Source organism: Callithrix jacchus, chromosome 7 (assembly GCF_049354715.1).
Source record: "Callithrix jacchus isolate 240 chromosome 7, calJac240_pri, whole genome shotgun sequence".
NCBI lineage: Eukaryota > Metazoa > Chordata > Mammalia > Primates > Cebidae > Callithrix > Callithrix jacchus.
Genome location: NC_133508.1, coordinates 55,399,662 through 55,426,149, shown reverse-complemented (window position 1 = coordinate 55,426,149; position 26,488 = coordinate 55,399,662). Strand labels below are relative to the sequence as shown.

At 42.5% G+C, this 26,488-nt stretch overlaps 1 pseudogene; it reads right to left on the bottom strand.

Moving 5' to 3' along the window:
- Positions 1–413: 413 nt before the first annotated feature.
- On the bottom strand, positions 414–8,018 carry LOC128932590 (dynein light chain 1, cytoplasmic pseudogene; annotated as a pseudogene).
- Positions 8,019–26,488: the final 18,470 nt, after the last annotated feature.

The window sequence follows — 26,488 nt, the reverse complement described above, 5'->3', positions numbered from 1 at the left end:
ATACACTTTATGATGTTTGCACAGTGATGAAACCATCCAAAGATGTAGTTCTTAAAAAGTTCCCCATTGCTAAGTGATGCATACCTGAATACAAAACATTGCCCCAATATAGTTTAATGTAGGTTGATGCAAAAGTAATTGAGTTTTTCCCCATTACAAGTAGTGGCAAAAATGGCAATTACTTTTGCACCGACCGATACTACCTCCCTTCTCTTTTGTGCTATTGTTGTCATATAAATCACATCCTTATATATTGTAATATCTTTAATATAGTTTTTAAAAAGTATTGCTACATATAGTTAACCTTTAAGTCAGATAGGAGAAGCAGAGGTTCATAAGAAATATATTTATACTATCTTGTATATTTACTTATGCAGTTACTTTACCAATTCTCTTTGTTTCTTTCTGTGGATTTGAATTACCTGTCTAGTTTCCTCTCATTTCAGCCTGAAGGACTTTATTTAGTATTTTTTTGGTCTTCTAGCAGCAAATTCTTTCTGTTTTAATGTATCTGGAAATGTCTTAATTTCTTCTTCATTTTTAAAGGATAGTTTTACTGGATATAGAATTATCGGTTCACAGTGTTTTTTGGTCATTATTTTCAACATGCCATCCCACTGCCTTCTGGCATTCATGGTTTCTGATGAGAAATCAGCTGTTAATATTATTGATAATCCCTTTTATTTGATGAGTTGCTTCTTCTCTCTTGCTGCTTTCAAGTTTCTCTCTTTGTCTATTTCTTTTGACTGTTTGTATGTGTCTAGGTGTGGATCTCTTTGGATTTATCCTATTAAGTTCACTGAGCTTCTGAATGCACAGATAACTATGGTTTAAAAAGTATATTTGGGACATTTTCTGCCATTATTTCTTCAAATATTTTTCCTGCTTTTTATTTTCTCCTTTCTTGCTGAGATTCTCACTATTCACCTGTTGGAATTGTTGATTGTATCTCATAGGTCTCCGAGACTCTGTTTACTTATCATTATTCTTTTTTCTTTCTGTTCCACAGAAAGGATAATTCAAATCTGCTACTAGGCTATTCTAGTAAGTTTTTCCTTTCTGTTTTAATTTTCAACTTCAGAATTTCTATTTGGTTCATCTTATAATTTCTATTTCTTTTTTGGTATTTTCTATTTCATAAGACATTGTTCTCACACTTTCCTTAAATTCTTTAAGCCTAATTGTATTTACTTCTTTGAATATATTTAATTTATTGTGTAGATTTAAAGGCTTCTCCTAGTAAATTCAATATCTAGCTTTATTTAAGGATAGTTTCCATTGGTTGCTTATTTCCCTGTGTATGAGCCATACTTTGATGTTTCTTTGTGTGTCTTAAATTTTTCATTGGAAACTGGAAGTTTTTAACAATACTATGTGGCTCTAAAGATTGGATTCCCAGAACAGAAATGTGATGAAAAGGGAAGTTCTAGTCTCCTCCCTTTGCTGTCTACACTGATGACTTGGAATTCCACACCAGGCTGGAGTAGCAGGTGGTCCCCATGTTTTTGCCTACAAAGCTCTCCTTCACCATGATGGGTAATTGACAGCAGCAGTCACAGAACATCTGCCCAGGAGGTAGAAGAGATTGCTTTCCTGGCCAAGCACAGTGGCTCATGCCTGTGATCTTAGCACTTTGCGGGGCTGAGGCAGGTGGATCACCAGGTCAGGAAATTGAGGCCTTCCTGGCAGACATAGTAAAACCCGGTCTCTACTAAAAATACAAAAGTTAGCTGTGGAGTGGCATGTACCTGTCATCCCAGCTATTCTGGAGGCTGAGGCATGAAAATCTCTTGAGCCCAGGAGGCAAAAGTTGTAGCAAGCCAAGATCACACCACTGCACTCCAGCCTGGTGACAGAGCAAGACTCCACCTTAAAAAAAAAATTGCTCTTCTGCAGGCCAGGGCTTTGAGTATGCCCAGACTGCACCAAGGTGGGTGATGTCTGATGGGCATGTGGAACTCTGAATCTCCCTGCGCAGCCAGCAGAATCTGGCCCATTCATGGCTTTTCTTGGGGGTATCTGGGCAATGGTATGCATGCTGTATAAGAACCTACCTTCTCCTTTCATCAGAACAAACCCAGATCTCCCAATTTGAGCTCTTGTGAGGGAAACCTCAGATTTGAGCAAGTGGATAAAAAACAGCCCAACTCTGTGGTCTGTAACATCCAAGCTCACCTATTTACTAACACATCTGGACCCCTGTGTCCCTTCACATGATCTCTCTCTCCAGGAAAATAGCTGGATTTCTTACATGGCTGCTCAGGGCTCACAAGAGCACAAAAACAGACGCTTCCTGGACTTCACTTCTGCATTCCACGAGCTAAAGCAAGTCAGTAGGCCAGCCCCAGTCAAACATGGGATGAAATCACACAAGGAAATAAATACAGGGAGGTGTGGTTCGTGCCAGCCACCCAAGCAAATAGTAAGAACTCCCAGCTGCTCAAGCTAGCACATTGAATCCGGATTCTCTGGAAAATCCTCCCCCAAAATCAATCAAGGATGAAGTCAGAAATGCTATTTAAAATGATGGTTTTCCATTCCTGGTCTAACACCTTCTGAGTCTGTGCCTACCTATCTCCCCATTTTCTGCTAACATGAATTTGCAACTATTATCTTTAGGTACATACAATGCTTGGGTCTAACTTTAAGTATAGCTCTAGAGACAGACTGGCTGCAGTGGAGTTGGTCAGGAGGAAACATGGCTTCCTCTTGCAAAGTAGTCACCCCAGAATTTTCAAACAAGGCAAGATTCACTGACATGGGAAGCTCCGTGAACTGGGGATTGCTTAAGCCATTAAAAGCCTGCCCCAAAATCTAAATTTTAGAACTGAGTCCCACTCTTTAAATGCATCCTAAAGCTATGAATTCAACCTATATTGTAGTTCAGCAGCCTGTGGGTTCAAGCAATGCAACTGATTTTTAAGTATGCTAGATCTGTCTAACATTTAGAGCAGCCATAGAAGTTTGCTGGTTCTCTTAAGTGGCCTGGAGTCACTCAAAAAGTTGCAGTGATTATTACTTCATTTCTCTAGATAATACTATGTAATCTGAAGTTCAGTATAATTCCTGCTTGAAAATGATAGAGCTCAGCTTCGGAGGTACCTCGTCTCCAAAGAAGGCCACCAACAATTTCTCCCCTCCCTGTATGAACATGCCTCTTCTCAATCAAGAAGTGGAGTTTATGCCTTTTCTTTGAATGTGGGTTGATCTGTGACTGCTCTGAGTCACCTGAACCTAGTAGATGTGATGTCCTGAGACATTTGAGGCTAGGTCTTCAGTGACCTGGCAGCTTCTCTTTCTTCCCTGCTATAGATTGGATACAGTTTGTTTCATGTTAAAATTTGATCGTCCACGGTGGAGCTGGAGTGAGTTCTCACTCTTTAGTTCCCACAAGAACTGGTTGTTAAAAGGAGCCTGGCACTTACCTTTCTCTTGCTTCCTCCTTCACCAGGTGGTCTCTCCACACGCTGGCTCCCTTCCCTCCCACCAGGAGTGGAAGCAGCCTGAGACCCTCACCAGATGTCCAGTCTTGAACCTTCCAGCCAGCAGAACCATAAGCCAAATAAACCTCTTTTCTTTGTAACCCATCCAGCCTCAGATATTCCTTTATAGCAACACAAAATGGATGAAGATGCTTCTTTTTGTAAAGTTAACTCTTGAGATGTTCCCTTTCAGAGTGCAGCAGTCCAGCTGTGAGAAGCCAGAGCCACGTGGAAGGGCCACATGGAGGGGAGCCAACTGAGATCTCAGCTGATAGCCAACATCACCTGTGAGTGAGCCATCTCATACGATTCTGCTCAGAATAGACCCCAGATGACAGCAGCCCACCTGGGATTTCCCAACTTCCAGAAATGCGAGAGAAGATTAAATGGTGATTGTTTTGAGTTACTAAATTTTAAAAGGGATTGTTACACATAGATAACAAAAATAACTTCTTTGAATGTATTTTGGAATTTTGGCTTTGTACTGGGTTCCTATCAACTTCCCATCTTTCCCATAAGCAGAAACAGTGAGCGTTGTGGGTCTCCGGCCACTGAGGTCCGCTCCCTTTCTGTCTCAAATCTCTCTCTCGAGCTTCTTTATTATAAAGTCCACGTGCTGGAACCACCTTCACCAGTGTCCCAAGCTTCTCTCCCTGAAATGCCTGGGAGGCACTGTTTTCTTTTTCACATCTGCAACAGATCTATTTTTTTAAAGGAATGGATTTTGAGGGAAAACAATGTGGGCTGAAGTATGGAAGAGAAAATAAATACAAATGTGGGCTATTTTGCTAATTGCTTGTAACCACAACAAACTAGTACAGAGAATGCCCTGCAGGATACACAATAAAGGTTCAAGCATCAAGGCGTTCCCTTAGCAAGGCTGGAAATTTCAGTCTCTGGTATTTGGAATTTCGGCCGCAGTCCCTGTTTTTGGATAGATCACTGGGTGTGTGGCAGTGATCCAGGCTTTCAACCAGATTTGATTGGAAGAATGGACACTTGGCCCAGGTCGAAATAGATGAAGTGTTTGGTTTAATGTGTCACGTCACTACCGGAGTTCCTCCCCACCATGCAATGCCAGGTGGGATTGTACTTCTTGTCAGATTCCCTCCCGATAGGAGCCGCAATGGCCTTCTCTATGTTGTATTTCTCCAGCGCCCGAGTAGCGCTCTCCACCGAGTCCTGTTGCATCTCTTCCAACATGTCCGCATTTTTGATCACGGCCTATTGGTTGCACATGGTTACCGTGGAGAAGGGGGCTGGCCGGCTGCAGCAGTCCCCTGGGGGAGGTGCTAGCACCGCTCAGGCCGGCTAGAGCTGCCGTGGCTACCCAAGCCGTGGCGCATCTAACGGGAGGCACTATTTGTGCCACAGAAAGAATACCAGATTTGAAGTCTCAAGGCTCAAGTTTAAGACCTGGCTATTTTACTCATCACTGGTGGAAACTTGGGCAAGGGTTTTAATCTTCTGAGTCTCATGTTTTTGTTTTCGTTTTGTTTTGTTTTAATTTTCTTCTGTAAACTGAGGGTGGCCATAGTAATTTCCTCACAGAGCAGTGGAATGGTGCAAATGAGATAGCATGTTGAAAGCACTTCGAAAATGGTCATGTAGGCCGGGCGCGGTGGCTCAAGCCTGTAATCCCAGCACTTTGGGAGGCCGAGGCGGGTGGATCACGAGGTCAACAGATCGAGACCATCCTGGTCAACATGGTGAAACCCCGTCTCTACTAAAAATTACAAAAAATTAGCTGGGCATGGTGGCGCGTGCCTGTAATCCCAGCTACTCAAGAGGCTGAGGCCCGGCTAATTTTTGTATTTTTAGTAGAGATGGGGTTTCACCCTGTTGGCCAGGATGGTCTCGATCTCTTGACCTTGTAATCCGCCTGCCTCAGTCTCCCAAAGTGCTGAGATTACAGGCTTGAGCCACCATGCCCAGCCTGGTCCCTTTTTTATAATGTGTTGTTGAACTCTCCCCACTTGGGGGGAAACCAGATCACTGAGGAGAAGCAAGTGTTGTCACTATCATTTTCACCTGCCCGTCACTGTCACCATCCCATGATTGTCATTGTCATCATCACCGTCATTGCTGTTATTGTCATCATCGTCACGGGCCATTTCCTAAACATCTACCAAACCACACCCTTGTCATAGACTGGAGCAACAGTCTTTCAGCTTGTGCTGATTATCAATCCTCTTTTACAGATGAGGAAACCATAGTCTAGGGCAGTCCACTTGCTCAAGATCATACGCAGAAACTTTGGCTGACTGGAAATTTTAAAACCAGATAAAAAGGATGTTTGTTGTTCCATCCATATTTCTCCTTTCCCCATCAACCTCAGTGAACTAACAGCTCCTCTGAGATGACACAGCTCTGGGATGTCAACCTGCATTCCGAACACGAATGATGAGAATGGCACTTTCCTTTTGGAAAAAACGCCCCCATGCATTGGAATAGTGGCAAAGAACGCTGAATCTGAAGCTGTTGACATCCTGAAAGTCCATGGGCTGGAGCTAAAGGGAAGCCAAGCGTCCCTGTTTTATTTGCTGTGTGCAGCCGTCTTTCAGAAGCTGGGCAGGCACTAATTAGATAGCCACTCGGAAAGTTGCTATCGCTAACTGGAAGCCATCCAAATTGCTCTCTTTATTCAGAGGCTTTAGAAGAAGATACCCCCTTCCCCAATTCTCCTCCCACCTCGTCCTCACTTGCCGAACCTCAAGGACCACAAATACAGCTAATTATGTCAGCTTGGCTTGGCACTAGTTTTCCAGATAGCATCTTTCATTAGCGTTGACCTTCCGGCTGCCTGGCTGCCTGTACCTGCGGGGATTGTGGGTGATGTGTTGGTTACCCTGGTGACACAGGAAAGTGGTAGCGGGAGGCAGAGGGTGTGGACAACATCTCCAACTGGCCCCTAAATGATGTGTCCATTTTCCTCCCTGCTTCCTGTACTCCCACAAGATGGCAGTAGGACCTCTAGGGAATCCAGTAGTGTGAGTCTCTAGGGGTGACGGGGAGAATCTGGGGTCAATTTGTTGGCTGTCTTAGCCTTGAGCATCTTAAAAGCATTTGGTGGATGGTCTCCAGGGGTGAGTTTTTAAGGGAAGGCAGACAGTCACTGTGTTTTATTTATTATCATTGTACCTCACCTCCCAACACACACACACACACACACACACACACACACACACACACGCTGCCCACCCAGCCTTAGCAGTTCAAGGCTAAGTCATAGGCAATGTATGTGGAATTAAATTAACGTTATTTATGCACCAATGGCATGCACCAAAGGCAGGGGAATCAGCAGATAGCTGATCTGCTTAAGAGAACAAACTGTTCCTATGTTCTTTAACACAACACTCAGGCTGAGCTCTGAGCCCAGGAGTCCGGCCGAATGTCATCAGTGGTTATGCATTTGAGAAGGAGTTTGCTTGCTAAATTCTCTACAAAGTGGGAGGCGTGTGGCCTTTTAAGAGACAAACACATGGCACAGCATATACAGAAATGGGTGTGTGCCATTGTTTCCCAAACGACCTGATACTACGTCCTCTGAGCAGGTGGGCTTTTTCCTTCTGTCCAGCATGTTCATGCATTGGTCACAGATGTTTCTAGTCCCAGCTCCAAAGTGACCAGATGAGCAGCCGACCAAGGAAAGGGCAGAGATGCCTTATGTGCATAACGATCCCTTCTTCATCATGGTGCGGTTAATGGGAGGGTTAACAGTAATGGCTTTTCACTCTTCTGTCTTCAAATTTCAAAACTCTTTCTTAGTGTGACCAAGGCCACCAGGGGTGACTGACTGCAAACAATCTGCTTTTTTTTTTTTTTTTTTTGGTCAGGAATTGTGAACCTAGTAGTACCCAGCATCATCTGCCTTCCTCTTGTTTATCAGCCTTTTAGTGATGGAATTGGGACCAGCCCATGGCAAGGAATGGTTGCCATCTGAAATATCATCTTAGCAGAAACCATAAAATTAATCTTCATTTACATGGACAGTAACACTAATGATGTTTAGAAAAACATTTGGAATGGTGCCGAGACTCCCTCAAATCAACAAAATACGGAATCTAGTAGTGATCCTTATGAAATATACAGGCCTGAAGGTAGATTGGTTCCTACAGACAAGAAAAAAAAATATTTCTTTTTCATTTCTAGTCTAGAAAATTTGGCCGGAATCCTGGCTGGCCACAGTACACAGAAGTCAGTTCAAATAGATTCCTGCCTCTCCTTGTCTGCAAGAGTTGCTTGTATAAAAACAGTCAACAAATGAGTCAGCCAGATGAGCTTTCCTTCCTTTATGCAGTCAGAGAGTGTTCTATGCCGGGAATCCGTGTAGAAACGAATTCATGTGCTATGTGCTGATGAGAATCCTGACTTTGCTGGTCTGGTTATATAAACTGTGCTGAGATAGGCTGAAGGGAGAAGACCCAGCAGAGATCCCACCTGCAGTCAACTTTCTTCTGCACATCAGCAATAAGACTTGCAGCCTGGTGGCCAGTGTGGACCGGCCGTTTCTATTTCTACGTCAGCTAATATTCATCGACGTTGTTGATGTGCCAGGCATTGTGCAAAGTTTTTTGCATGTACCATCTCATTTTATCTCACAACAGCCTTATAAAGAGGGCTATGATTAGGTCTGAGGTTAATCTCTAAGGCTCTGAAACAGAGATAATGTATCTGAAGACACAAAGCTGATAAGTCCAGAAGCCAAGATTGGGAGAAGATTCCCCAAGACTGGGGATGTCAAGATTTGGGTTTGTTTTTGTTTTTTTTGAGACCGAGTCTCATTCTCTCACCGAGGCTGAAGTGCAGTAGCACAATCTTGGCTCACTGCAATCTCTGCCTCTGAGGCTCAAGTGATCCTCCTGCCTCAGCCTCCCATGTAACTGGGACCACAGGGGCATGCCACCACACCCAGATAATTTTTAAAAAATTTTCTGTAGAGATGGGGTTTCACCATGTTGTGCAGGCTGGTCTTGAACTCCTGGGCTCAAGTGATCTGCCCGCTTGGGCCTCACAAAGTGCTGAGATGACAGGTGGGAACCACCTTTCAAATTTGATGAAAACTAAATCCACAGATCCAAAGCTCAATGAACTTCCTCCAAAAGAATAAACATAAAGAAAACCCAAGCTATGTCACATAATACAATCACTAAAAATCAGTGATAAAGAGAAAATCTTAAGAGCAACTAGACAAAGAGGACACATCACATATCAAAGAAGATTAGAATGAAAGCAGACTTCTCATCAGAAACTATGTAATCCAGAAGACTATTGAGGTGACATTTAAAAAATACTGAAATAAAAGAACCTGACCATTTATAATCATATCTACAATTTTTTTTAATGAAGGTATAATAGTTTTTTTCCAGACAAACAAAATCTTAGAGAATTATTCACCAGTGGACTTGAACTGTAGGATATATAAAAGTAGCTTCTTCAGGCAGAAGAAAAATGATACCAGATAGAAATTTGGGTCTACGCAAAGGAATACGAAGTGCCAGAAGTGGTAAATATGTGAATAAGTTTAAAAGATATATTTTTATAATTTTTAAATCTCATTAAAAGATTACTGGCTAAAGTAAAAATAATAATATGTTTTTGAGTTTGTAACATCTACAGAAATAAAATGTATGATAACACCAGCACAAAAGATGGGATAGTGGAATAAACAAACACTATTTATCATTTTTACCTCATGTGTGAAGTAATGCTTTTTAACGGGAGTAAGTTAAAAATTGTATATTGTAAACTCAAGAGCAATCTCTGAAAAACAAAACAATACCAAAAGGAAACATAGCTAATAAGCCAAAAGTGGAGATAAAAGGAAATAATGAAACATGAATGCAAAAGAAGGCAGGAAAAGAGGAAATAAGCAACAAAGATGAAATCAATGGAAAACAAACTGCAAGATGGAGTATTCAAACCCAGCCATCTTGTTAATTACTTTAAATATAAGTGGTCTAATGATACCAATTAAAAGTTAGAGACTTTCAGTTTGAATAAAAAAGGGTGCAAGGCCTAATCCAATGCTGTCTGTGAGAAACTTATTTTAATTTAGATTTAGATTCAGATTTAATTTAATTTAGGCACAGATGGGTGCCTGTGCAGGTTTGTTGAGTGGATACATTGTGTAACTCTGGGGCTTGGTCTTCTACTGAACCCATCACCCAAACAGTGAGCATAGTACCCAGCTGGTAGTTTTTCAGTCCTTGTCCCTGTCCTTATTCGATTCTTTTGGAGTTGCCAGTGTCTGTTGTTTTCATCTTTATGCCTGGGTGTACCCACTGTTTAGCTCCCACTTACAAATGAGAATGTGTGGTATGCGATTTTCTGTTCTTGCATTAATCCACTCAGGATAATGACCTCTAGCTACATCCAGGTTGCTGCAAAGGACATAATTTACAATCTTTTTTATGGCTGCATAGTGTTCTCTATATGTGCCACATTTTCTTTATCCAGTCCACAATTGATGGGCACCGGGTTGATTCTGTAACTTTGCTACTGTGAATAACGCTGCAATAAACATATGAGTGCAGATGCCTTTTGGTAGAACGATTTCATTTCTTCTGGGTAGATTTCCAGTAGTGGGAGTGCTGGGTTGAATATGGTAGTTTTAGTTTTAGTTCTTTGAGAAATCTCTAAACTCATTTCCACAGGGCTGGACTAATTTACTCTCCTGCCACCAGTGTATAAGTGTTCCCTTTTCTACACATGTTCAGCAATATCTGTTATTTTTTGATTTTTTTAATAATAGACATTCTGACTGGTGTGAGCTGGCATCTCCTGTGAAGAAGACTGTTTTGAATTTTTTGTAGAGATGAGGTCTCTCCATGTTGTCCAGGTTGGTTTCAAACTCCTGAGTTCAAAGAACCCTCCTGCCTCAGCTTCCCAAACTGCAAGGATTGGTTAGTGTTAGTGATAGGTTTTAGCATAAACCTCCATGCCCAGCTGAAACCTATTTTAAATATAAACACACAGTAAAAAGTAGAAGGATGAAAAAGATATACCATGCTAACATTAAACAAAAGAAAGTCAAAGTGGTTATATTAATATCAGTCAAAGGAGATTTCAGGACAAGAAATACCAAAGAAATATGTCCTCATGAAAAAGGGATCAATTCATGAAGAAGATATGATAATCCTAAATCTTTTTGCAACTGATAATAGGACTTAAAATTCATGAAGCAAAGACTGCTAGAACTGCAAGAAGAAATAAAATTTATGTAATTATGATCAAAGATTTCAGCATTCCTGTGGTAAGCAGAATAATGGTCCCCCAAGGATGAGCATGTCTTACTCCCTGAAAACATGAATTTGTTATCTTACACAGTGAAGGATAATTAAGGATGCAGCTTGAATTAAGGTTGATAATTATTAGGTTGGTCCAAAAGCAATTGCAGTTTTTGCCATTGTTTTCAATGACTTTTACAGCAACTGAATAGCTGACATCAAAATAAGGAAATTAGCCTAGGTTGAATTGGCCTAGTTAAATCCCAGGGATCCTCAAAATTGGAGTGAGGAAGTGAGAGGAAGAAGAGGAGGTCAAGAGAGGCAATGTGAGATAGACTCAATCTGCCATTGTTGGCTTCAAAGATGGTGGAAGGGACCACAAACCAAGGAATGCAGGCAGCTTCTGGAAGCTGGAAAAGGCAAGAAAATAGGTAATTTCACTCAACAAGAAAAGAAAACTTCAGGCCAATATCCGTGATGAACATAGACGCAAAAATCTTCAATAAAATACTGACAAGCTGATTGTAACAGCACGTCAAAAAGCTTATCCACCATGATCAAGTAGGATTCATCCTGGGGATGCAAGGCTGGTTCAACATACACAAGTCTATAAATGTAATTCACCACATAAACAGAACCAAAGACAAAAAACACATGATTATCTCAATTGATGCAGAGAACACCTTTGACAAAATTCAATAGCCCTTTATGCTAAAAACCCTCAATAAACTAGGTATTGATGGAATGTATTTCAGAATAATAAAAGCTATTTATGACAAACCAACAGCCAATATCATACTGAATGGGCAAAATCTGGAAGCATTCCCTTTGAAATCTGGCACTAGACAAGGATGCCCTCTCTCACCACTCCTATTCAATATAGTACTGGAGGTTCTAGCCAGAGCAATCAGGCAAGAAAAAGAAATAAAGGGTATTCAAATAGGAAAGGAGGAAGCCAAATTGTCTCATTTGCAGACGACATGATTGTATACCTAGAAGACCCCATCGTCTCAGCCCAAGATCTCCTGAAACTGATAAGCAACTTCAGCAAAGTCTCAGGATATAAAATCAATGTGCAAAAATCACAAGCATTCCTATACACTAATAACAGACTTAAAGAGAGCCAAATCAAGAATGAACTGCCATTCACAATTGCTACAAAGAGAATAAAATACCTAGGAATACAACTAACAAGGAACATAAAGGACCTCTTCAAGGAGAACTACAAACCACTGCTCAACGAAATAAGAGAGGACACAAACAGATGGAGAAACATTCCATGCTCATGGTTAGGAAGAATCAATATCATGAAAATGGCCATACTGCCCAAAGTAATTTACAGATTCAATGCTATCCCCATCAAGCTACCAATTACCTTCTTCACAGATCTGGAAAAAACCACCTTAAACTTCATATGGAACCAAAAGAGAGCCTGCATAGCCAAGTCAATTCTAAGCAAAAAGAACACAGCGGGAGGCATCACACTACCAGACTTCAAACTATACTACAAGGCTACAGTAATCAAAACAGCATGGTACTGGTACCAAAATAGAGATATAGACCAATGGAACAGAACAGAGGCCTTGGAGGCAACATAACATATCTACACCATCCAATCTTTGACAAACCTGACAAAAACAAGCAATGGGGAAAGAATTCCCTGTTTAATAAATGGTGTTGGGAAAACTGGCCAGCTATGTGCAGAAATCAGAAACTGGAGCCCTTCCTGACATCTTACACTAAAATTAACTCCAGATGGATTAAAGAGTTAAACATAAGACCAAACACCATAAAAACCCTAGAAGAAAATCTAGGCAAAACCATTCAGGAAATAGAAGTAGGCAAGGACTTCATGACCAAAACACCAAAAGCATTGGCAGCAAAAGCCAAAATAGACAAATGGAACCTAATCAAACTCCACAGCTTCTGCACGGCAAAAGAAACAGTAATTAGAGTGAATCAGCAACCAACAGAATGGGAAAAAATTTTTGCAGTTTACCCATCTGACAAAGGGCTGATATCCAGAATTTACAAAGAACTAAAACAGATTTATAAGAACAAAACAAACAAGCTCATTCAAAAGTGGGCAAAGGATATGAACAGACACTACAAAAGAAGACATACATGAGGCCAACAAACATATGAAAAAATGCTCATCATCACTGGTCATTAGAGAAATGCAAATCAAAACCACATTGAGATACCATCTCATGCCAGTTAGAATGGCGATCATTAAAAAATCTGGAGACAACAGATGCTGGAGAGGATGTGGAGAAATAGGACCTCTTTTACATTGTTGGTGGGAGTGTAAATTAGTTCAACCATTGTGGAAGACAGTATGGCGATTCCTCAAGGACCTAGAAATAGAAATTCCATTTGACCCAGCAATCCCATTACTGGGTATATATCCAAAGGATTATAAATCATTCTACTATAAGGACACATGCACATGAATGTTCATTGCAGCACAGTTTACAATAGCAAAAACCTGGAACAGACCCAAATGTCCATCAATGATAGACTGGACAGGGAAAACGTGGAGCATATACACCATGGAATATTATGCAGCCATCAAAAATGTTGAGTTCATGTCCTTTGTAGGGTCATGGATGAACCTGGAGACCATCATTCTCAGCAAACTGACGCAAGAACAGAAAATGAAATACCGCGTGTTTTCACTCATAGGCGGGTGTTGATCAATGAGAACACATGGACACAGGGAGGGGAGCACTACACACTGGGGTCTGTTGGGGGGAATAGGGGAGGGACAGTGCGGGTGAGGTGTTGGGGAGAAATAGCATGGGGAGAAATGCCAGATATATGTGAAGGGGAAGAAGGCAGCAAATCACACTGCCACGTGTGTACCTATGCAACTATCTTTCATGTTCTTCACATGTACCCCAAAACCTAAAATGCAATAAAAAAAGAAAATAGGTAATTTCCCAGAGACCCCAGAACCCCCAGAAAAGAAAGCAGTCCTGCCAATACCGTGATATTATCCCACTGACAACCATGTCAAACTTCATGATACATTTACGTTGTTTTAAGCTGCAGATATTGTGGCAGTTTGTTATAGCAGCAACAGAAAGCTAATACAACTCCTATACCAGGAATTGATAAAATAAGTAGACAAAATAATAAGAAAAATATAGATTATTTGAACAACACTAACAACCTAGGGATTTGTATCTAAACAATAGAATGCAGTGAAAATGGATGACTTCCAAAGCCAGGTCATATAAGGTGATACAACTTCTGCCCAGGGATCTGTCTCTCCCTTTAAAAACGCAGTCACTTGGCCAGGTGCAGTGGCTCAAGCCTGTAATCTCAGCAATTTTGGAGGCTGAAGTGGGGCGATCACTTGAACTCAGGAGTTCGAGACAGTCTGGGTCACATAGCAAGACCTCAACCCTACCAAAAAAAAAAAACCCAAAAATATTCAGGTATGGTGGTGTGTACCTACAGTTCCAACTACTTGGGAAGTGGAGATGGGAGGACTGCTTGAGCCCAGGAAGGCTGAGGTTACAGTGAGCTGTGATCACGTCACTGCACTCCAGCCTGGACAACAGACTTTGTCTCAAAAACAGACAAACAAAAAACAACAACAAAAGAACCTCAGTCACCATGTTGTGAGGAGGTCCAGGTCACATAGACATGCTGTGTTTAAGTGTTCTCTCTGACAACCCCAGCTAAGATCCCAGCCAACAGCCACCATCATCTTCCAGCCTTGTTCACTCACATGTGACTCTAGCCCCCAGCCTTCAAGCCAGTCCAGCTGATACTGACTAGTGCAGATATGAGCTACTGCAAGAGCAAATTGCAGATGCGTGAGTGAAATAAACACTGTCATCTTTTCTTTCTTCTTTCAATAGAGAAGATGTGCGTTTCTCACTACTGTAAAAGAAGTCTAAGGTAGGCAGTTCATGGATATTCAGGACCTACATTTCCTCTGTCTTGCTGACACCGTGTTTGGTTGTCAATTCACGGTGCAGGACGGTTGCTCGAGTACTAAGTATCATGGCATGTTCTTGGCAATATGAAAGGGAAAGGGCGGAAAAAGACAGATTTCCTCCCTGCTTAGGGAGGGAAGGCCAGCAATTTTTTCTAGGCCAGAATTTGGCCACATCTAGCTATAGACTATGGGAAAGGAGCTCTTTATCCCAGTTGACCATAAATTCAGGTAAAAATTGAGGATTCTATTACTGCTGGGGCCATCATGGGCTACTGGGATGAGTAATTCATAATGCTTGTCTGCTAAAATAAGCCTTTATCATGTCTTTTTTAAACATTGAGATATTCACATACCATGTGATCTGGTTTGGCTCTGCGGCTCCACCCAAATCTCATCTTGAATTATAATCCAAATTGTAATCCCCACTTGCCGAAGGAGGGACCTGGTAGAAAGTGGTTGGATCATGGCTGGGGGTGTTTCCCCCATGCCGTTCTCATGATAGTGAGTGAATTCTCATGAGATCTGATGGTTTTAAAAGTGGCACTTCCTCCTTCTCTCTCTCTCTTTCTGTCTCACCTGCTGCCATGTAAGATGTACCTGCTTCCCCTTCACCGTCCATCATAATTGTAAGTTTCCTGAGGTCTCCCCAGCTATGCAGAACTGTAGGTCAATTAAATCTTACTTGTTTATAAATTATCCAGTCTCAGGTAGTACCTTTATAGCAGCGTGAAAATGGACAAACACACCATCAAATTTACTATTTTAAAGTGTACAAATCAGCAATTTTTTGTGTATATTCACAGAGTTGTGCAACTATCACTATTTAATTCTAGAATATTTTTATCACCCCAGAAAGAAACTCTGTACACATTAGCAGTCATCTCTCACTTCCCTTTCTCTCTAGCCCTTGGCAACCACTCATCTGCTCTCTGTATCTATGCATTTTTCCTATTCTGGACATTTTGTATAAATGTAATCATGCAATATGTGGCCTTTTTGTGTAGCTCCTTATATTTTGCATAATATTTTCAGGTTTATCCTTGTAGCATATATCAGTACTTTGCTACTTTTTATAACTGTGCCACATTTTGTTTATCCATTTCTCACTTGATAGACATCTGGGCTGTTTCCACTTTTTGGCTGTTAAGAATAATGCTGCTATGAACACTCATGCACAAGTTTTTGTGTGAACATATGTTTTCCATTCTCTTGGGTATATACCTGGGAGTGGAATTGCTGGATCATATGGAAACTCTGTTTAACTTTCTGATTAACTTTCAAACAATTTTCCACAGTGGCTACTGCATTTTACATCCCCACCAGCAATTTATGAGTTCCAATTTTTTGACATACTTGCCTGCACTTGTTATTTTCTATTTTAAACTTGTAGCTATCCTAGGGGATGAGAAGTAGTATCTTGTGGTTTCAATTTGCATTTCCCTAATGAGTAATGATGTTGAGCACCTTTTTGTGTGCTTATTGGCCATTTGTATATTTTCTTTGTAGATAGGTCTATTCAAAATATTTGCTCACTTTTAAATTTTTTTACTACTGAGTTATAGAAATTTATTGTATATTCTGGATAGTAGACCCTTATCAGATATATAATTTGTAAATGTTTTCTCTTGTTATGTGGATTGTCTTTTTACTTTCTTCTTTCTCTCTCTCTTTCTTCCCTCCCTCCTCCCTCCCTTCCTTCTTCCCTCCCTCCCTCCCTCCCTCCCTCCCTCCCTCCCTCCCTCCCTCCTTCCTTCCTTCCTTCCTTCCTTCCTTCCTTCCTTCCTTCCTTCCTTCCTTCCTAGTTCTTGCTCTGTCACCTAGGATGAAGTGCAGTGGTGCAATCTGAGCTCACTACAACCTCTACCTCCTGAGTTCAAATGTTTCTCCCACTTCAGCCTCCCAAGTAGCTGGGATTATAGACATGCACCACCATGCCTGGCTAATTTTTGTGTTTTTAGCAGAGATGGGGGTTCACCGTGTTGTCCAGGCAGCTCTTGAACGCCTGACCTCAAAAGAATCTGCTTGTTTTGGCCTCCCACTGGGATTACAGGTGTGAGCCACTACACCCAGTCTACTTTCTTTTTTTTTTGAGACGGAGTTTCGCTCTTGTTACCCAGGCTGGAGTGCAATGGCGCGATCTCGGCTCACCACAACCTCCGCCTCCTGGGTTCAGGCAATTCTCCTGCCTCAGCCTCCCGAGTAGCCGGGATTACAGGCACACGCCACCATGCCCAGCTAATTTATTTATTTATTTTTATTTTTAGTAGAGACAGGTTTTCACCATGTTGACCAGGATGGTATCGATCTCTTGACCTCGTGATTCACCCGCCTCGGCCTCCCAAAGTGCTGGGATTACAGGCTTGAGCCACCGTGCCCGGCCCCAGGCTACTTTCTTAACAGTGTCTGAACCAGTCAGGGTTTTCCAGAGGAATAGAAACAATAGAAGTAACAGAAAAAGATTTCTCTTAAGGAATTGTAGGAACTGGCAAGTCTGAGATTCACAGGGCAAGCCAGAAGGCTGGAAACACAGACAGAATTAATAAGGTAATCTTGAGGCAGAATTTCTGTTTTTCTTCCATATTCCTCAGGTTTTGTTCTTAAGGCTTTCAGCTGATTGGACGAAGCTCACCCATGTTATGGAGGTTTAATTCTCTTTACATAAACTGATTATAAATGTTAACCACATCTACAAAATACCTTCACAACAGCCTCTAGACTAGTGTTTTGCATAAGTAACATAATATGGTAGCCTTGCCATGTTGACACGTATAATTAACCATCACAGTGTTGCTTGATGCATAGAAGTTTACATTTTGATTAAATTTAGTTTATCTATTTTTTCTTTGGTTGCTTGTGTTTTAGGTGTCATATTGAAGAAACCATTTCTTAATCCAAGATTCATGCCTTTGCCTTCTCATGAGAAGTTTATAGTTTTAGCCTTGCATTTAAGTTTTTGATCGATTTTGAGTGAATGTTTGTATACAGTGTGAGGCAGGAATCCAAATTCATTCTTTTGCATGTGATGTTGTCATCTTTTTAAGCTTCCCTGTTTCTTTTCCTCCATCTCCTTAAGATTCCAGTAATGTGTTCAGGATCCTTAGAGGGTGTGAGCCCTTGACTGACAAATTTGCTCCTTAATCCACTTCCAGGTCCCAAACTGGGAGAAAATTGATCTCATCCACTGTGTTTGGTCCATCTACTTAGGGTTGAAAAAAATGGGAGGGGCTGGCATGGGTGAAACTTGGTGTTTTAGAGGGAGCATCCATAAATTGATCATGGTAAAGTACCTGAATTTGTTTGGACTTATAATCTGGCAGGAGAGGCTGTGGGGTCCTGCAAAGTATAGCTCATGGGCCAAGTCCGGCCCTCTGTCTGCTTTTGTAAATAAAGTTTTATAGAAACAAAACACCCATTCACTTACATATTGTCAATGCTCGCTTGAGTGCTCGAAGGACAGAGTTAAGCAATTGTGAGAGAGACCATATGACCTTCAAAGCCTAGAATGTTGACTATCCAGCCCTTTAGAGAAAAACTTAGTTGAACCAAATATAAATAATTGTTCTATTCAAACTTAGAGAAAATGGACATATAGCAGTCGCTGTTGGTACCACACTCAGATCTCTGGCGTCCTGTTTATGGTAGATTATCTATCCCCCAAGTCCTGTGCAAATTGCCACCTTCTCAGGAGGAATGCCTTGGAATGGTTGAAGACATTTCTCCCATGACTGGCTGGGGTCAGGCGGTAAGCACCAGAACTCTGTGGGATCACGTGGAAGATGGTCTTCATCTCTAACCATGTTTCTATGTGGCTCTTTCTCCCCCTACAGAACAAAGCTATACAGAAACTAGCTTAAAGGGGTGCCCACTGGCCAGATCTCAAACAATGTGAACATCAACATAAATCATGTTAGAGGAGATTATAATCCTTGAATAAAAGAGAGGTCCATGAGTCCACATGGATATAAATAAAGAAATGGATAATGGGGGGAAGAGAAAGGTATTACTGCAGAAGGCCAACTAATAAGTGTAGAAGGAATGACAAAGTTAGAAAATCACCATCTGGCAACCATCACAGTAATAATTAATTTCTGCCAAGAAATATTAATGTCTGCTAAAACCAGTGGGTGAAAGTTTGATGAGGGAACAGATTACTTACGGAGTCTCAGAACACCTCACCACAGAATACTTGTTAATTATACAGGGAAAAAGAGTAACTTTATGTGCAGAAAGCTGGCAAATGCTGCTTCAATCAAGGGATCAATGCCGCCAGTAATGGGACACATCAAAATTGCATGCACCTGATAGGATGCAATGAGAAGAACACAGCAGCACTTTTGTGGTAAGTCCTGCCAAGATGCGTAACTTGAATTTAATTATGGAGGAGAATTAGGCAAACCCAAATGGAGGCATGTTCTACAAAATACCTGGCTGGAAATCACTGGAAGTGTCAAGGTCACGAAAGTCAGAGGAGCTGGTCCAGATTGAAAGAGACGGAAAAGACCTTGGGTGACGTGTGAAATGTAGGACCCCGGCCGGGCGCGGTGGCTCACGCCTGTAATCCCAGCACTTTGGGAGGCCGAGGCGGGTGGATCACAAGGTCAAGAGATAGAGACCATCCTGGTCAACATGGTGAAACCCTGTCTCTACTAAAAATACAAAAAAAAAATTAGCTGGGCATGGTGGCGCGTGCCTGTAATCCCAGCTACTCGGGAGGCTGAGGCAGGAGAATTGCCTGAACTCGGGAGGCGGAGGTTGCCGTGAGCCGAGATCGCGCCATTGCACTCCAGCCTGGGTAACAAGAGCGAAACTCCGTCTCAAAAAAAAAAAAAAAAAAAAAAGAAATGTAGGACCCTGATTGGATTAGTTTGCCACAAAGACGTTATTGAGATAGTTGGGCTTGGCAGGTTGTGTGGTTGTAACATATCAATATTAATTTCCAGATCTTGATAGTTGTATTGTGGTTCTGTGGGAGAATGTCCTTATTTGTGGGGAATAAATAAATACTAAAGAATCTGAAAGTGTTGAAGCATCCTGTCAGCAATCTGCTCTTAGAGAAAAAGTTCAGAAGAAAAGATTTGGGGACTATTCTTGCCACTCTCCTGTAAATGTGAAATTACTTCAAGAGAAAAAGAGAAAAGAAAACAGTCATTATCTCATGACTCATCCGTTCTGCCTCACCCCCAAGAAAAAGAATTCCAGTGGAGAGAGACATTAGCGGTTGCACACCACGGAAGCCGGTACCTCTCTTCCCTACACTTTCTGCAGGGACCCCACACTGTGTACAACCCCTTGATCTTAACACCCTTGACTCTGCCTGAGGGCCTTCTCTGGATGCCCATGTGCAGCAGGAAGAAGTGTCAGGGAATTCCTGCCTCCTCCCCTCTTGCCCAAGAATATCTTTCTGATGGGAGCTTGTAATTAAATGCCCCAATCCCCTCTCCCCTCTGGTGGGATAACTCAGGTATGCTTTGCACTGACTTCCTGACTTCCCCAACAGGACTGAGTCCCATGCAGACCCTTTACTGATTTTTTTTTTCCATTTCTTGTTTTATTTCACACTCCACTATCCATGTTCCTTGGAATCGAAAATGGTTGGGTCCCCCCAACTTCCCTCGCAGGATGTGTGACAAAGGTGTGGCTTCTCTGTTCGGGCAAACCCTTTACGGGACGGGGAGCACGCAGACAGCAGGTGCAGGAACCAAGGCAAGTGCTTTTGTGCTCCGGCTCCAGGGTAGCATCTTGGGGTGGGTGCCTGTTAATTTTGAAGCCCCAGTGGGTAAGCTGCAGTGTTCTTTTAGCTCTGCTATCCACAGAGCACTTAAGTGTTAACCAGCTCTGTGCCCTCTTACCACCTAGGTTCTTGTCTGGTATCCAGGAAGAATCAGGTCACATGTGGACTTGAAGGATGGTGAATGAATGAATTTCATTTGGTGATGGAGGTGGCTCTCAGCAGGATGGTTGGAGTCCTGGAAAGGGAATGGAGTGGGAAAAGGATCTTCCCCTGAAGCTGGGCCATCTTATGGCCAATTTCCTCTCTGACTGTCCCTAGCCAAACTTCTATGTTCAGATGCCCCTTCTCTTTTCTCTGCTCCTGTGCCACTCTTCTCTTCCTTGGCTCTTCTGTTCTTCTGCTTGTCTGCAAGTTTGGGGTTACATGGGTACAGGGTAGGGGGGCGTGGAAGGCCAAAAGGCAACTTTGGGCACTAAGTTCCTGTTTCCATTTAGGGCTGTGGGTTTCAGGCTTGAGGTTTGAGCCTTTGCCAGGGAACTGCCTTCTTCTACCCATCATTTCCTTGCCTCCTGTCTCCTGTCTGTATCAGAATCACTGTCTTCATGAACCATTTTTCACTCAAATCCTTTTCTCAGAGTCTGCTCTTGGGAATCCCCATTGAAGACTCTCTCCATTGTGTCACCTATTTTACGGTCTTCATAGCATTTCTCACTATCCAAAATTGTCTTCTTCATTTATTAATTTGTTCTGTGCTTGAAACAGGATGTGGAGCTGGGTGGTGCTCCGTGAGTATTAGCGAAATCAATGAAGGAGAGAAGAGTGCTTTTCCATCTGGATTCCCAGAGGTCTGTGGCATTGCTTCAAGGTCCCACCGCCCAGTCAAGGGAGAAGCTCAGCTGGGGGACTCTGTCTCTGGGCCAGACCCCCGAAACTCAGGAAAACTCTGGGCTATAAATGTTGCGGTTCCACTGGAAATTGAAGATCAGAATATGCCACTCCAAGGCTTGGCATGGTAGCTCATTCCTATAACCTAGCATTTTGGGAGGCTGAGGCAGGAGGATTGCTTGAGGCCAAGAGTTTGAGACCAGCCTGGGCAACATGGAAAGACTCTGTTTCTATAAAAAATTAAAATTAGTCAGGCATGGCAATAGCTGCCTTTAGCCCCAGCTACTTGGGAGGCTGAGGCAGGAGAATAACTTGAGCCCAGGAGTTGGAGGCTGTGGTGAGCCATGATTGTACTCCAGCCTGGGCAACAGAGTGAGACACCATGTCTACAAAAAAATATATATATATATATGCCATTCCAAAATATGTCACTTTGGCCTAAGAATTATTTGAGCTGAAGGTAACTGAGAATCAACAGAAAAAGGAAGAGTTCTCTGGCCTCCCCTTATCTGCCTAAAAGCAGGGCATACATTTCTCTTCGAGTAATGGGTTTGCTCTCTCTCCTGTTTCAGGGAGGGAGGAGTGACTCTGATCATCAAAGACTGGGAGTTGACACCAAAACGAGTTTGCCGTAAACAGACTTCACTCAAGTAGCCTTTATCTTCTGTTAGTTCCCCGTATACTTCCTAGTTACTTCCCATAACATCCTATCCTTTGAACCCCAACCTTTTTTCTTCTCTTAAAAGAGTATATGAGTCCCCGAGTCTAACCACTTCTTTGAGTTTCACTTTTCTGTGAACTCCTGGGTACAGGAATATTAGTAAAAATGATATAACTCCTCTCGTGAGCCCATCTTTTTTGTTATTTTAATTTGCAGGCTTCCAATAATTGAACCAAAGAGGGTAGAGGTAAAGTTTTTCCTCCCCAGAAGAATACAAACAAGCAAAGAAAAAAAAAATTTTTTTTTCAAGCTTAAAACCATAAAGCAAATGCACCCAGCTCATTTGACAGAAGATACTTGAGCTTTAGAGAAGTTTGGCCCCCTGTTCCCCAGCTAGTTGGCAGCAGAGCCCAGATGATATGGTTTGGCTGCGCCCCGACCCAAATCTCAACTTGAGATCTCCCAGAATTCCCACATGTTGTGGGAGGGACCCAGGGGGAGGGAGGTAACAGAATCATGGGGGCCGTTCTTTCCCGTGCTATTCTCGTGATAGTGACTAAGTCTCATGAGATCTGATGGTTTTATCAATGGTTTCTGCCTTTGCTTCATCCTCACGTTCTCTCACTGCTGCCATGTAAGAAGTGCCTTTTGCCTCCCGCTATCAGTCTGAGGCTTCCCCAGCCATGTGGAACTGTAAGTCCCATTAAACCTCTTTTTCTTCCCAGTCCTTGGTATGTCTTTATCAACAGCATGAAAACGGACTAATACACCAGGTCCAAGGTGACACTGTTCTCATTCCATGAATACAGGGTTGGCTGAATCAGTCAGCAGGATGCTGGTCCTCCCCAGCAGCAGCTGAGCCCAGAGTATATCTCCTCATTTGACCAAATCTGGGGGGAGGCCAGAGTGAACCTAGCTCCCATTTATGGACATAAACATACTCATTCACTCCTCACAGTAACCCTGTCAAATAGGCAACAACCCCACTTTGTAGATGGAGAAATTAAGGTCTAGTGGGAATTAATGAAAATTACCTAAGTAACTGAATTTAGGAGACTGCTTTTGGTGATTGCTACATTATTCCTTTCAGGAACATGTGGTGATACAAACTAACCATTGGCAAAGTATTGCCAAGCACTGGTCCTGCTGGATCCCCCTTAACTGGAGAAATAAAGCTTGTCTGCAATTAGCTCATTCATTGTGTGCAAACGGTACTAATTGCTTGAAAACAGCATGTTCTCTTAAGTAGGTTAAACATTCCCTTCTGAAATCTTGTTTATACTATTAATTTGAGCAACAAACTCCTCTTTTAGGGAGCAAGACAAACTCCAGCCAGGCGGGGCTGGGAGAAGGATTACAAGTAGTCAGTCATTTGAGATGGCACATGGAGGTCCTTGACAAATGCTTGCCAACCTCACTGGGAACCCGTGGAACCGGGGGCCAGCCAGCTTTAGCATCACCTGAATTAGTAAGCATTTGTTGAGAAATGAAAATGGCTTATTTTTCTACTACCCGGAGAAACTCAAACTTTTTGCAAGGAAGTCTTGCCAACTGGAGGTCCTGCTGGGCCTACTTTAATGAACAGATAAGACTCCATTTTAATTAGCACACTAATTGTTTCCATGCAAATGAATGTGGGGAAAGGTCTTGCAAACAGTTTATTTCCTTAAGTGGGTTACCATGGTGCCCCCTGTAACCCTGTGTAGGGGGATCCGTTGTGCAGCCAACTGTTTTGTTCATTGGACGGCACAAATCCAGCTCACCAAGCATCTCCTGACCACAGATCCTGCGCTGTGCTCTGTGCGAGAGCTGGTGATGGTGAACTAAACCATGCCCAGACCCTGTCTTCTAGGAGCTCACTGTAGAAGTCAAAGGTGAGAGTTGCTAAACTCTATTGGGTAGAGCTCCTGGTTGTAAGCAACAGAAATAAATTCAGGATAACTGATACAAAGCCGATGTATTGGAGGGGTTGGGGCAGAAGCAGGCCAGGCAGCAGGAGCCTTCTGGTGGGTATGCTGCCACTACCCAAACTCACCTCTGCCTGCCTCTGTGTCCTTGTGTCATCAAGGCCATTGCCTTTTGCCCCAGTGACCTCTGTATTCTTCTCGCTGCTATCCCGACTTGTCCTCTGGCCACCCCACAATATGTTCTCTCCATGGCAGCTAGAGGACACGTTTAAAACTTAAACTAGACAGTGCCACTGAAGGAAACCAAAATATTTCTCCCCAAATAGGATTTACGGGTCTTTGTTAAAATACTATTTAGGCAGGGTTCCTAAGTCACTGCTTCACGAGAGAAATCCCTTTGAGCTGAAGCCTCACCCTCATGATGGGTACAGCATGCGTTAATAAACTTCAGACTTCAGTTTTTCTTTTGTTAATCTGACTTTTGTTTTCAGGAGAGTATCTCAACTATGGGCCTAAGAAAGAAATTGTTTTCTTCTCTAGACCACTAGTGTCTGCTAAAACCTCTAAAGACCCAGTGTCCAGAGTTTTTTTCCAGTATCCTTCTGGAATAAACAAACTGCTACTCCCTGGAGAAATGGCTAGTTCTAAGACTGGGCAGGAAATACACAAGATGAGTCCGGAACATCTTGTACTGTCAGACTCTAAGAAAATGCTAAAAAGAAATCAGTCAGGGTGTGCCAAAAGGACAGAGGTGTCAACGGAAAGAGCTCCTCATGGTCAAAACTGGGATAATCTGATTAAGGAAATAAACAATGTAGTATTGTACTATAGCTCAAAGTACAAAGGAAATATCTATGAGTCTGTACTGATATAAAAAGATGATCAAATAAGTAAATAAGGACGAATAGATGAATCTCCCACACAGAAGAATTCTAAATAATTTATGTAGATACTCCCTGCATCAAGGAGGTAGAACATGACACTCCACCCCATAAGTTGTGGGCTGTACACGGTGACTTCCTTCTCTAGGGCAGAGTGTGGAAAGGGGAAAAAAGAATAGCTTTACAGCAGAGAAATTTGACAAACACCACTTCAGCCAGGTGATCAAGGTCCGCATCAAAAGTAATAAGTTGTGTTAGTAGCATGCACTCTTAATATCACATGAGGACAAGGGTACTTTACCTCTGTGGTCTTCCTCTTAAAACCCATAAGCCCAGTTCAGAAACCCATAACTCCATGAGAAAAACATTAACCAAAACTGCATTGAAAAGACAAAAGACTTGACTGGTAGTCCTCAAAACTGTCAAGAACACCTAAAACAAGGAAGCTCTGGAAAACTGAGGAAGGAAATGAGATTTAACTCTAGAGGTGGGGCTTGGACACTAGACCAAATTGAGACTGGCTAAAACAGGTCAGGTGGAAGCAGCTTTCTGCAAGACACAGCCATCAGTGTGCCTTGTCAGTTTATCATGGCCATGGCAACACCTGGAAGTTACTGCCTGTTTCCATGGCAACAACCCAACAACCTGGAAGTTGCCACCCTTTTCCTAGAAATTTCTGCATAAACTACTGTATAATTTTTTTTTCTAGTCTTGTTCTATCACCCAGGCTAGAGTGCAATGGTGTGATCTTGGCTCACTGCAACCTCTGCCTCCTGGGTTCAAGCTGTCCTCCCACCTCAGCCTCCCAGTAGCTGGAATTATAGGCATGCCTAGCTAATTTTTGTATTTTTAGTAGAGATAGTTCCAAACAGCCTGCCATGTTTCTCAGGCTGGTCTGGAACTCCTGACCTAAAGTGATTCATTCACCTCAGCTGGGATTACAGGCATGAGCAACTGTGCCCTGCCAAACCATCCCATAATTCGCATGTAATTAAAAGTGGGTATAGGCCGGGCGCGGTGGCTCAAGCCTGTAATCCCAGCACTTTGGGAGGCTGAGGTGGGTGGATCACGAGGTCAAGAGATCGAGACCATCCTGGTCAACATGGTGAAACCCCGTCTCTACTAAAAATACAAAAAAAATTAGCTAGGCATGGTGGCGCGTGCCTGTAATGCCAGCTACTCAGGAGGCTGAGGCAGGAGAATTGCCTGAACCCAGGAGGCAGAGGTTGCAGTGAGCTGAGATCGCGCCATTGCACTCCAGCCTGGGCAACAAGAGTGAAACTCCATCTCAAAAAAAAAAAAAACAAAAAAAAAACGTGGATATCAATGTGAGCACAGAACACAGAACTGCCTCTGAGCTGCTACTCTGGGTGCATTGTCTTTGAGGTAGCCCCGCTCTGTAAAGAGCATTCCCTCTGCTGCTGCTGTGCACTGCAGCTTCAATAAAAGTTGTTGTCTATCACCACTGGTTTGCCCTTGAATTCTTTCCTGTGTGAAGCCAAGAACCCTCCCAGGATAAGCCCCAATTCTGGGGTTTGCCTGCCCTGTATCAAAACTATCACAGCCAAGAGAAGCCTAAGAAGACATGACAATGAAAAGTAATGCAGTGTCTTGGATGGAATGCTGGAGCACAAAAGGACATCAGGTAAAAGGGAAATCTGAATCAAGTATGGACCTTAGTTAATGATAATGTATCAATGTTGGCTTTTTAGTGTGACAAGTGAACCATGTTAATGTAACATGTTAGCAGTAGGGCAGCT